The sequence below is a fragment of the Papilio polytes genome, unplaced genomic scaffold (genome assembly GCF_000836215.1).
Source record: "Papilio polytes unplaced genomic scaffold, Ppol_1.0 DF823934.1, whole genome shotgun sequence".
Classification (NCBI taxonomy): domain Eukaryota; kingdom Metazoa; phylum Arthropoda; class Insecta; order Lepidoptera; family Papilionidae; genus Papilio; species Papilio polytes.
The window spans coordinates 1966984-1979849 of record NW_013525270.1 but is presented as its reverse complement, the minus strand read 5'-3'; the positions used below and the strand labels follow the sequence as shown (position 1 = coordinate 1979849).

Below are 12866 nucleotides of genomic sequence, written 5' to 3'. Positions count from 1 at the left end.
TACCCTTCATTGTAGTAAAAGCGTAATATGGAAAATAACACGGACAACATAAACATGAAAAGTTCATGAAATAAACCAGCTTTGTTTTGCTTTTTTGTCCAAATTTTATGGATAAATTGGTCAAACAAATTTGACAAAAAGTTTGACCGCTAACAGAATGGTTTAATTTTACTCACATCATAATATATATGGCCGACGAAATTACGCTAAGATATATAAAGAAAAGCGTTGCAGAGAAACATAAATACGTATCACATTTAACAATAGACTGTTGTACAGTCGGGTAAATCCGCGGTGTTAATACGGAAAAATTGCCCTATTCCGAGAGACATAACGAGACAAACTTCGTCTCTTCTTAGAGATCCATTAAGTAGGAGTTGTGTAAACGACGCGATATTAATACAAAGCAATTACTAATTACACATTTAAATCAAATTCACACAAACGCATTTAAAGATTGTGTTATTGTTCGGTGTCGTCTCAATGTGTTGAAAACTATCAAACGACTGTGCATATAAAGTGGAACACTGCCAAATTCCCCGATTGTACACACGATGATGAAATTCATTAATTTTACACCTTCTACTTTGTCTTCGATATTTGTTTTATTTCTATTTCTTTTAAAAGGATCCTTGACGGTCATCCGCTTAAAAGGCAATAATAAAATAATATTGACCTTAGTGAATCTAAAAGCGGCTTTTGTAATTCATATTTCATTGTAGCGTGAAATGTTAATTCCCTATCCACGAGGTTGACAAATTAACAAAGGAATTTTTAGTACAATGTTCAATCTGCCGCCGCATACAAATAATTCATCGCTTTATAACAATCGAGGCCATTGTCGGTCGTTTGGCAGAATGAGTTCGGGGTTAACAGAGCTCGCCGTGTCTGGCTTTTATTCAATTTACTATACCGGACATAATGGTACTATAAAAGGTCTCTAGTTGACATGATCACCTCATTGCCTATTAGATTTAAGAAATAAATAATGTGAATCCCTCAAACACGTATTAATTTAATCTCTGTTATCCAACGAAAGGCAAATACAGCATGAAATGGATATATTTTTACGTACACTCGAACGTTCGACATTTAACTTTGTAATTCTTTATATCCAAAAATAGAATAGTTGTTGTGAGAAAGCCGAGAAATCAATGACTTAAGAATTCTAATAAAGATCTCAGTCAACTCGTAAGACATTTAAAACATGGATCAAATATTCTTTCGTTTTATTATTAATTTCTTTAAAAGGTCAGCTGTTTCTTTGCTTAAGAACACTGAGAATAACAAAGGAATATTCCAATTTATTTGAGGAAGCCCGTCGACAAAATGATCAGCAGAATGTAACGGTTACTTATATCGGGGCCAATTGTTTTCATCGCAACTTCCAAATTATTCTTTATTCTTATAAAATATTTTGAGCTAAGGCCAAGAGTTCTTTTGTTATGAAAACATGTTTGAATAAGATGTACGATTTGATGTTTTTGCACATTAATACTGAAGATATATCAAGGGAATTTTGTGTTATGAATATATTAAGATGAAATGTCGGACGTTAAAAAAGATACGTCGATTTATATCGTAGATTTATTCGACAGTAAAAATACTAACATAATGACAAAACATTATTAACACGTATAATAACAAAGAGAAGCGTACAAGAGCACAAGTAGCTTCTGAACTTTAGAATCATAAGCTGTCGTGTGAAATATCACACGATAGAACTTTAAGCTTTCTCGTAGTTCCTGTTTCAAGGAAACGCTTCGAGGAATCGTTCACAGATTTGTTGTACAGTGAATAATAGATGCGAAATATACATAAATTTTTTTAAACTGTTAGTTGCAAAAAACACGTTTAAAAAAATACGTCCTAATAGTTTTACTCTAAGAGAAACCTTAAAAAATTATACGAACATTTATTATTATCTCTGTTTTCCTTAAAGAGTATTAGAGGTTACATTTCGGTAGTGAAAATTCACGTAGAAATAAATTGGCAGTTATTTATGCATGACTAAAGTATAAAAACATTGTCACACATCTACATCACGTACCGTGGAATGAGTATAATTCAATTAGGCTAATGGAACAAAACACCACAATTTACCTGAAATGTTATTTCGACGCTCGACTCGGATACATAACGTGTGTGGATATTATGTTAAAACAATTTAATTACAATATGTGCTCCGTCGCTAAATGTTCCGTAATGGAATACTACATGTCTAAATAAATCAGGTAAATGTTGATTGAGTAAAGCAATTTATTGAAAGCAACGATAGTAGAATATTATATTTCAACGTTGACCCTAGTTATTTTAAGAGTTCATAGGAAATTATTCCTACAGTAAGTTCCCTACACCTTACTTTAAGAATTCATTTTCTGTTATTATGTTTGCAAAAACAAAAGTCGTAGCATAATGTAATTATTATGCTACCGCTTTTGTAGCATAGATTAAGTTATCTAAAGTAGTATCTTTATTACTACATTTTAAAATTACATCATTTTTAAACGATGACTGAGCGGGCGCACACCTGTGACTAAACTATCGCACGACAGTTGTGCGATTGTCGATTGTTTCGCAGCCCATTCAACTGTTTAGATGCAGAACTAAGAACCTGCGCACCTCAGTAAATAGTTGTTGCGTCTCATAAGAATTAATCAAATTGAATAATTTATTTTCATGAAGCCTATTTTTTATAATAAAACGATTGAAAACAGACAGCAAAAAATCCCCACCGCAGAGTTCCTCATAATTGGATATTTGAGTTATGTACAGGTCGGTGTGATTTTGAAAGACAGATATGTACGTAACCAAACTCTATTTGCTTAAATTCATACGTAGGCAACCTAAACAAACATCCTTTGTGCTTCACGTTATAAACGGATCTTCTAACTACACAAAAGGGACAAGACGGGTCAACATGAAATATTTATTCTATTCTACCAAAATGATATACTGAAAGCGGATTATGGCTGTTTGATACTTTTTAAAAGTATTTATCCATTAGTACTGAGCATAGACAACTGTTTAAATTAAAGCATAGAGTTAGAAAGCAGTATCGAGTGTTTTCGTATATTTGTCTTATTTTAACCATCCAGATTTTTTTATACAGAACAGTTTTTAAAATGTCATGAAATGAATAAAATCATAATATTATTAATGCGGAAGTTAAGATGGATGTATGGATGGATAGATGGCTGTTTGTTAAAGTTTGTAGCCTAAACGGCTGAACAGATTTCGATGAAATTTGGTATAGATGTAGACGATAATCTTTAAGAACATATATACTCACTTTTTTTTAATTCCACGCGGACGGAGTCGCGAGCGTAAACTAGTGATTAATTTAAGGATCGTTCGATCAATTTGGTTGAAATCTTAAAAATACATTCTTAAGTCATTATAATGTGACTATGAGTAACAAGAAGATTACTAAATTTATGTTCATTGCGTTTGAATTATCACGTCATGTCACATATAAACAGATTATTTAGTTGACCGCTGGGAGTTACACATGTGTCGTAGCAAATTGACGGACACTGGTCGGTCGTCCAATTAACCAGACGCCTTGTTTTCTTATCGGAAGGAACGATCCCACAGTCGAGTAGTTCAATCATGACGCTCGTGAGATATTTAGGTAGTGCAAACTGTAGTATGAAAAAACAATTAAATCCTTTAGATCTCATTTTCTATGAACACATAAAAAGCAATGCTAATTTTTTTTTATCATTATATTTAAAACTAGCTGTAGAAAAAAACAAAAGCAAGTTGCTTCTTCTAGACTAAGTTCTACATCGAGATGCATTGAGTCGTTTAGGCTACAAAATCTAACAAAGATCCATCCTCCCATCCATCTACCTAAACTTTGCATTTATAATATTAGTATGATAACGCCGAAAAGAAACTTGTGCTAGATTAGGGCAATGTATAAAACAAATTAAATAATGCTACACTGTAAAAACAATATTCAAAATTTAAATATATTTTAGTAGCATAAATTAACTATATAAAACCAAAGTTCATAATACGTATTAGATGTAACCCACAAGATAGGTTTATTGTCGTAGTGACGTCCAATATTGATGGAAATTTGGTGGCATATTTTAGATAAAGCCGAATCCATTAGACACATTTGCCCTACGGTGACATTGCAAATAACACCTCTTTGCAAATATCAGCAATGTTATAAATGGGCATGACATTGGAAACACAATTTCTGTGTATTATTACACTATTTTGTTTTCAAAACTATTTAGAAAAAAACAATATTAAAACATTGTACTTTTTTCTTCAATAAAATGAATTTTAAATTCGATTGAAAAGTTTTGAAAGTTTGGGAATTACGTAAAGTTTTTGGTATTACTAGTGTAATAAATACATACAGTAATTAATGCTTAGGTATAAAATTACTACTCCACTTACCTAAATACTAACGTCAACAAACTTCATCCTTGTCTCGATATAAGAAGCGCGAAATAAAAAAACATTGAAGTAAAGTTTGCGCGGCAAAAATTTGAATAGGCAATTTCCTCTCACTTTAAACTTGAGTAATGTTTGTTGTATATAAATCAATTAATTATTATTTGACAGAAGGGGAGAGTGGGGTGTGTTTGATCGCGCGGGGACGCGGGCCGGCCGTGGCGCGAAGGCAAGTACTGCGGGGTCTGTGTACCTCCCACGCCGCACTTCCCCGCGCGCAAGCGCTACGCCTCACGCGACGTTCCTTAAACCGCACATTTTTCTCGAACCCAGCTCCCAACTAAATTGCAAAACCGCGGACCCGCCGAAAGTATGAAACGGCCGCTAGGGATTTCCTTGCCCCGAAAATATTTACAAAGAAAACAGAACTGAAATGGAGTTCTCTTGTTTTCTGGCTAATTCGCTAGCTGACTAATCTTTCTTCACATTTTCGCTTATCTTTTTACGTAGTGAAAATGTTTTTCTAAATTTTGCGTACCGCAAATCTACAAAATTTTAAAATCATAAAAAAAAATTATTTAACTCAACCATTTCGCCTTTTAATTCATTAATCTGAAATGTCAGATAAAAATACTTATAAAACAAAACTGAATAATATACATTTATTAAGCTACAAAAGAGATATAAACATCAATTCAATTCTTTTCAGAATTTTTTACTCCTTATTCTGGCTAACCATTAGTCAAAATTTTTAACTTCGCAAATTAAACGTAATTAATATAAATTATTCATATCGTTGGAATTTTAATTTTGCTTACATGAATTAATAGTGCGAATATTTCAAGAGTAAAAACGTGTCACGTAGCATTGCTCCTTTCCCTAGAGACTGTGCAAGGTCGGGGCGAGTCGTTTTACTATGGAAACTTAAATTACGATGTGATAAAATGAATGTTGATAAAAACTTTGTACCGAAAGTTTCCACTGTCTCGAAACATGTACAAAAACACAGTCATCCTTTTTGTTCTATTTGAAGAAACAGAGGTAAATAAATTTTGTAAAACCGACCACGGTAAGCAAAATAAAGTAAACAAAACTAAAAAGGTATGGTGTATTAGAATGTTCAGGGAAAGATAGATACGTGATAAAACAGTTGGTTTATTGACCTTATTTTGGAAGTAATAAATAACAGCAGGGACCCCAAAATATACAAAGTTCTACCGAAATTATGAAAGAGGAAATTCGTTATCTCTACAATGCGAAATAATAAGGTCGGTTGGGATGTATCCAAGCACAATTAAGCAACAAGCTTTTCCATACTATTGTTGTAACAATTTTTAAAATAAACTGCAATAAACCTTATTACAAAGGCAATAAAACGAAAAATATTTCAATAAAATGGAATGTAATTTTATGTAAATTTATTATTTTATAATTTGTGTCTTTAGCTTCGAATGGTTCAGAAAGAGTCTGCAAGGATAAAATTCTGAATATCGATATCGATGTATCGACGAAACATCTCTATTTTTCCTATTTGTTACCTACTTTCAAACCAACATCGATTGCATCGGATTAAGTAAACATAAGGTAACGTACCCAGATTCAGTTTTCCAAACGTTCATATTGAAATTTAAATTAGTGTAAATAACAGAACCTTCTGCCAGGGAAAAATATTGCACGGTGTTATAGAAAAATGTTAAATATGAATTCAAATATATTTTTTCATTTTTGCCTTTTCAATACCTTATTGTAGAAATTGCGCCGATTCTTTCATTCAGTTTACTTACAGCAACTTTACTTTGAATTGAAAATATAAGAATATGGCGATGGTACTGCGGGCGATTTTAATATTCTTGAATAACAAAAGAATCTATAAAACCGTTGTTCTTTCCTTTCTTTTTTTTAAGCGAGGCAATTAATATCGTGATTACTATTCCGCTGCTCGATTAAAATGAGTTTTTCTGTGTTTATTTTTTTTTTGTTACTACATTTTTTACTAATTTTTAGCGTAGTTTTTTCTGTACGATACCGAATAATACTCAACCAATGGGTAGTAAATTTAAGGCCATATCCAAGTTACTAAATCAGTATCGATCCTTTTCCTCTCCACTCACTCTTACCGATTTTTTGTTAGTTAATCTTAAAAAAATTAAAATATAAGAAATTTGACTGGTATCGTGACAAATGACGTCAAAATTAGGGCGGTGACCCAGTGATAATGTCGCTTGTAACAAATGGGGCCCTGTTCTGCACCGAATGGCGGTCTTGTTCTGAACTATGATTACCATATATTATTGCCAAATGACACTATCGTACGAGAGATGCGAGCATGCATGTCACCCCTCATAATATATGACTTAAGTGTTAACTTACGATATCATCTTTATATCGAAACTCTCATCATTGATAGTTTATCATTATAGAAATGTTTTTGATTTTTGGTATCCATAACATTTTTAATGCGATTTTCTTCTGACAAGTTAATAAATAGATGGAGACGACCCACTTTTTTGCTTAAACAAACTCAATTAGTTCGTTAAAATAGCACGGATGGGCATAGATAAGGATTCCCACAGAACGCGGCTCGTTAGTTCTGTAGCGACAGAGCCACGTGTAGCTTGCTTACTTAGTAGACAGTAAGCAAGTATCACTAGACACGAGTAAGCGATTATTTTAATAAAAAAGTGTACTCAAAGTGAACATAGTTACTATAAATAGGTATGTTTCAGTTCAAATTTTTCTTTTGAAGGTTTTATAAGAAAGGTCGAAAACTTGAAATGTAATGGTATATCTTCTCATTAATATATTTTTATCTGTTTTAAAATAAAAATAATTTTGTTCTTATTTTCAGGTCCAAATTTCAAACCTAAAAAAAATTGACGAATGTATTGATCAAATTGAAAAAAGAATTTCAAAATTGAATCAATGAAAAAATAATTAAATCTCAACTGGTGAGATTACGAAGTCTGCAAAATCCCCTTTTATTAAATAATTTAACTTTTAAGTTGATTAACTAGAATTAGCTCACAGCTAAGACTAAGTCCTTAATTGTGCTCAAACATTTGTGCTTAATAAGAGACTTTCAATAAATTACATAATTTTTCATACTTATATTGTTTCCAATTAAATTGTACTGTATTTTATGTTTATTATTCATCTAAATGTTTGGCTTCATTTTTCGCATTGTTTTCTCTTTAAGTGTAGTCGTTTGGTATTCTATTAATATGTGGAATATGATTTCTGATTATTTTAACAGCGAATTTAGCAAATTAATTGTAAATAATACGGATGAAAATGAAAACGAAGGATGAAATGTTATTGTTTTATATTAATAATGTAATAATTAAAGTGTAATTATTATTATTAACCATGTAATTAATAATAGTATTAATAATCCCGAATATTGAACGGAACTGTTGAAATGAGAATAACGATAACAGGATTTATCGATTTAATGTGAAAATCATTTTTAATAAAACAAAATGACAACTGACATATGATTATTTCTTTTTTTGAATATTTTCTTTTTAATCATAAACGGAACAGTTTAGTTTAATCCTTGTCAAGCCTTAGTTGTGATTGTAATTATTATGTAGGCGTTTATCATAAACGAGCTGTTGCCCGCGACTTCGTCCGCGTGGTATTAGAAAACATACAAACTATGTAAATTACAAAAAGTTACGTATCCCACGGGAACCGGACATTTCTCGGGGATGTAGCTTATCCCATGTGTACTCCAGACTTTGTTTTATATCTGTGCCAAATATCAATAGGAAATGTTAAACCATTGCAGAATGATCGAGTAAACATTAAAAAAATAAATTAATGAATCCCACAGGAACCGTAACTAATCCCGGGATAAAAAGTAGCCTATGTGTTGTTCCAGACTATGCTCTAAACCTGTGCCAAATTTCATAGAGCTCCGTCCAGCCGTTTAGGCTACAAACGCTAACAAACATCCATCCATCCATCTATGCATCCATCCATCTAAACTTTCGCATTTATAATATTAGTAAGATTACTTTAAAGACATTCATTTGAATAATGTCATATACAATGTATTTTGTTTAGAACTTAACTTGAAATTTTAAAATATACGACATTCTAAAAATTATGAAAAAAATACAGTATTAAGAACCAACTTTGTTATATCACAAAGTAGATAAAAAACAAATGAATAATAATTATGTACTCGACATGAACGAGAATTATGAAATGAATACTTATGATTTTTTTTTCTTTTTAAGATACTACTTTTTAGTATAAAAAGATACAGAAATTCGCATATTTTTAATACTAAATAATCTTGTGTAACATCTAACAGTTCGTTTACACAAAAAGCAAAGGCTTTCTGTAAGTAGCAAAGCACTCACTGAATGTGTACTCACTTTTTCCGTTCTAAGAGAATATTAAAAAGGATTTCTTTAAAAAGTCTTACTCAACGTAAAGGACTTGAGTATTTCAATGGAGGGCTTTGAATTTTTTTTTTGTTACCCTACTCTTTGTCCCTTGTCACGAATGAAGAGATAAATCTTCAATTTTACACACTGAATCTCGTTACGTGTTTATTGAAAGTCCTGGCTCCTAATCTTGTTAAGAACTTCGTGATTTTTATATTAAATGTACTTTGAGTTTGGAGGATTTTTGTCAAAATCACGACTCTTATGAAAGAGTTCAAAATCTATTTAAAACTTATATTATCTATACTAATATAATAAAGCGTAAATACACACTTCTTTGTTGCCTAAGATGTCAGCAATTACAGCATATTTTTGAATAATTCTTCTTTTTTCACGCCAGTAAACTTAGGGGGTAAATATTTTGCAAAAAAACCCTAATGTGGGAAAGAGACCATAAGTTTCTGCCACCATCAAGGAAGCAAAGCATGCTTTGTCTTTATGTCATGTCATTTTGACGTTTGCAATTGATAATTTGACATATGTAAACAATGAAATAAAATTTTCATAATTTTATGCGGATGAAGTCGCACGGGAACAGCTAGTCATGTGTGTTGATCACTCTGTATATGATTCTAAAAACGGTTAAAATTGTGTTTGATCCATCTGGTCCTTACTGGTGTAATCGAAACATGGTACGTTGAAATTTAATTATTATTTTAAAGCACGCACACCTTTGACTAAATGATTGCACAATCATTTAGTCGCGCTTTGAGCTTATTTGGAGGTGCGCACACTACTCGATTTTTAGTTGTGCACAAAAACAGTTGAATGGGCTGCGAGACAATCGACAATCGCACAACCGTTGTGCGATAGTTAAGCCAAAGGTGTTCGCCCGCTCTTAGTCGATATTCACCTTTGTATGTATATTTTTATTACCGTGATTCTTTGAAAAAATATAAGATTTTCCATCTTACTAATATTATAAATGTGAAAGTTTAAATGGACGGATGAATGCATGTTTGTTTGTATGTTTGAGTCTAGAAGTTTACGTAGGCTACTTTCTTTTGTTTTACTATTAATTCCACGCAAACGGATTCGCGGGCAAAAGCTATTTTAAAATGTATTCATTTGTTTATAATTATTGGAGATCAATCTCATAGATTAAACATATTAAATTCCCTTAACCTTTATTCTTTTTGCAGTGTTATTTCATAAAGAAAATACGATGAACACCGACCAGAGCATTCACGTTTCCGTCCCGAATATCATTTGTCAAGCTTTTCTGGCCACGTATATCTTACTCGTGAGGGTAATAAGTCTACTTGAATATATCCTCTTTTCTCTTGTGGCTTTTGAAGGAAGTTTCGAAAGTATCACAGATTCTAATTCAAGGATAAACTTCTAACACTAAATTTCAACAACAGTTTTAGGTACCTTCTACGGTATGGGTTTAACTATTTTAACTAAATAGAAAGATAATAACAATACGGAAGATTATTTAATAAAGGCCGAATAATAATTATCATACTTTCATAATTTCCTCTAAAACATTTCAGAAACAAGAAAGTAAAACTAAATAGAGTTTCGTATATGATTCAATTTAACCAAGTTTCTTCAAATGTGTAAGCATGGTTGTAAAACTTTAGACTGTCTAGGAATTTCCTTTTAAAGTTTCTGCTGCAGAAACATATAATTGTCAGGTTTAAAAAAATCAATGTTAAATTAAAATTGTATTTGAAGAGTTACATGTAGAACAAATTAATAAAATTGTACCTAATAGACTGAATGAGAGAGGCACAGGACTTATCATCGTGGAGAACTTTGGGTGAGGTCTTTGCGTAGCAGTGGGCATCACATGGCTGAATAGATAGATAGACAGTAGTATATTATCTATACTAATACTATAAAGAGGAAAGATAATTATTTTTATATGTATTGAAATAACTCAACAACTACTGGGCCGATTTAAAAAAATCTTGCACCATTAGAAAGGTAATTTATCTGTGAGTAACATAAGCTACCTATTTTAATTTCACGGGGATCAAGTCGCGAGCAACAACTAGTGTGCTAATGTAGTTAATTAATCAATCAATTGTACATATAACGAATAATTTATAAGCTACCGAATAACAACACGATTGATTTATTGACTCTGCACCAATATCCCTTAACTAAACAATGTCTCGCAAATAGTCACGCATGGCTAGATCATTAACGATGTTATTTGATTTATTCGAACTAAATCACAATGGAAGCCTGCCTTAACAGCAAATTAAAAATATTTCAATGTGTACTTCCGCGCTAAAAACTGAACATTAAAGTGCCTATTAAATTTAGGATTTCACAATTATTCATCACAATCTAATTCAGACTTCTTGCAAAATCTGACTAAAATACAAATTGTTCTTTAACTAAGTCGTCATAATGATTACTAAGGGAGTCCCACAGTGTAGATTAAGTATTAGTAATGTACACTTAGAGTCAATAAACTGTACGATATAGACAATCTGTGTGTGATTCATGATTCAAAAAATGTAGAGCAATGTTGACGTGTCAACAAATTTGTTAGTCAAAGTCGTAAACAGAAAGGAAAACATATTTGCAGAGGAGCGCAGTCGAGCCACTTGTTAAACAGGAACATCTGCTATATATTTTGACACCCTTATCAAATATTACTTTCGGCTTACTCTTGAATGACGACGTGCGAGAGCAAAAACAACACCCGTCCCGTCTTATGAGCGCTAACGAACCGTATTCGGTGGCTTACGTTCTCAATATTCATTGACTTTTTGTTTTAATATTTGTTTTTAGTTGTGTAACACGTTGTAAAATTTTATTCAGATGAAAAGTAAGGTCGTAGGTTTGTATCGGGTATTTTTTTAAACATATCTTTGTTTTTAAACTTATGTCTTAGATTTGAATCTTACTATTTACTAAGATTATAAATGGGACAGTTTAAACGGATGGATGTTTGTTAGAGTTTGTAGCCTAAACGGATGAACGAATTTCGACGAAATTTGGCAGGTATGTAGAGCACAGTTTAGAAGAACATATAGATAGGCTTCTTTTGTTTTTTTTTTAATTCCATGAGGATAGAGTAACGGACGAAAGTTGCTAATTCAAAATAAGAGTTTAATCCTATCTCTGAGTGTGACAACGAACCTGATATTCTTTTGTCTTGACCCACTTCTTACAGATGAATTATTAGATAGTAAAAAACTTGAAGTAACGTAACAGGATAAGAATTGACAAGAGTTAACTTTGAAAAGATTCAAAAAGGAAGAGTTCACTTGTCATTCTAGAAGATTCTATCTTACGTTTTAGTAAAATTTCTCAAAGCGAATTTTCAATAGCATTTCAACATACTCGTAATCCGTGCAACGTTCCGAGGTCCTTGCATCTTTCATAAAGTGCTTTGATTTTCACGTGCTCTTACCTTTTAACATAAATAACATACATTTTTCATTATACAGGAACTTTTGATGCTCTTTCATTAAACATGTAAATAATTTTTATGAAACTTGAAACTCGTAAAAAATTGTTCCGTATCATAATTTATACCGAATTTTAAGTAAACAAGAAATATCTTGTTGTTGTATACAAGTGAATAAATTTGGAATATATATATGTGTCTGTATGTACTATAAGAAAACTTTTCGTAAATATTTTTTTTATTGTACTTCTGTCCTTAAAACCGTGTTTGTTTCGGTAAATCGCCGATACGCCTAGACGGATTTTAAGACATTTTTATTATAAAGTAGACCCTTAATGGTGAATTCTCAAGGTAGGAAAAACAAAAAAGGATCAATTAAACGTAAATACGTTATTTCTCGAGGGACTTTCTGCCCCGTACAGCTGCATTGTCGAACGATCTGTCTTCGGTGGTATTTCCAAAACAATACGACTTCGGGTCCTTCAAGAAGCGAGCCTATCATTTCCTCAAAGGCCGGTAACGCATCTGTAGTTCCTCTGGTATTACGGATGTCCATGGGCGTCGTTGACCACCTCGGAGATCTCACCGCTCGTTTTCCCCTTTTATTATAAAAAAAAAAA

General features: G+C 32.1%; 1 protein-coding gene across 1 annotated transcript in view; it reads right to left on the bottom strand.

The window, feature by feature from the left end:
- The window catches only part of LOC106101993 (hemicentin-1-like), an 11922-nt gene extending 7300 nt beyond the window's left edge, over nucleotides 1-4622 (bottom strand). Inside the window, exon 1 of the mRNA XM_013281387.1 lies at nucleotides 4420-4622. The gene's annotated coding sequence lies outside the window, so the exon portion shown is untranslated. The remainder of the gene's footprint in view (nucleotides 1-4419) is intronic.
- Nucleotides 4623-12866: the final 8244 nt, after the last annotated feature.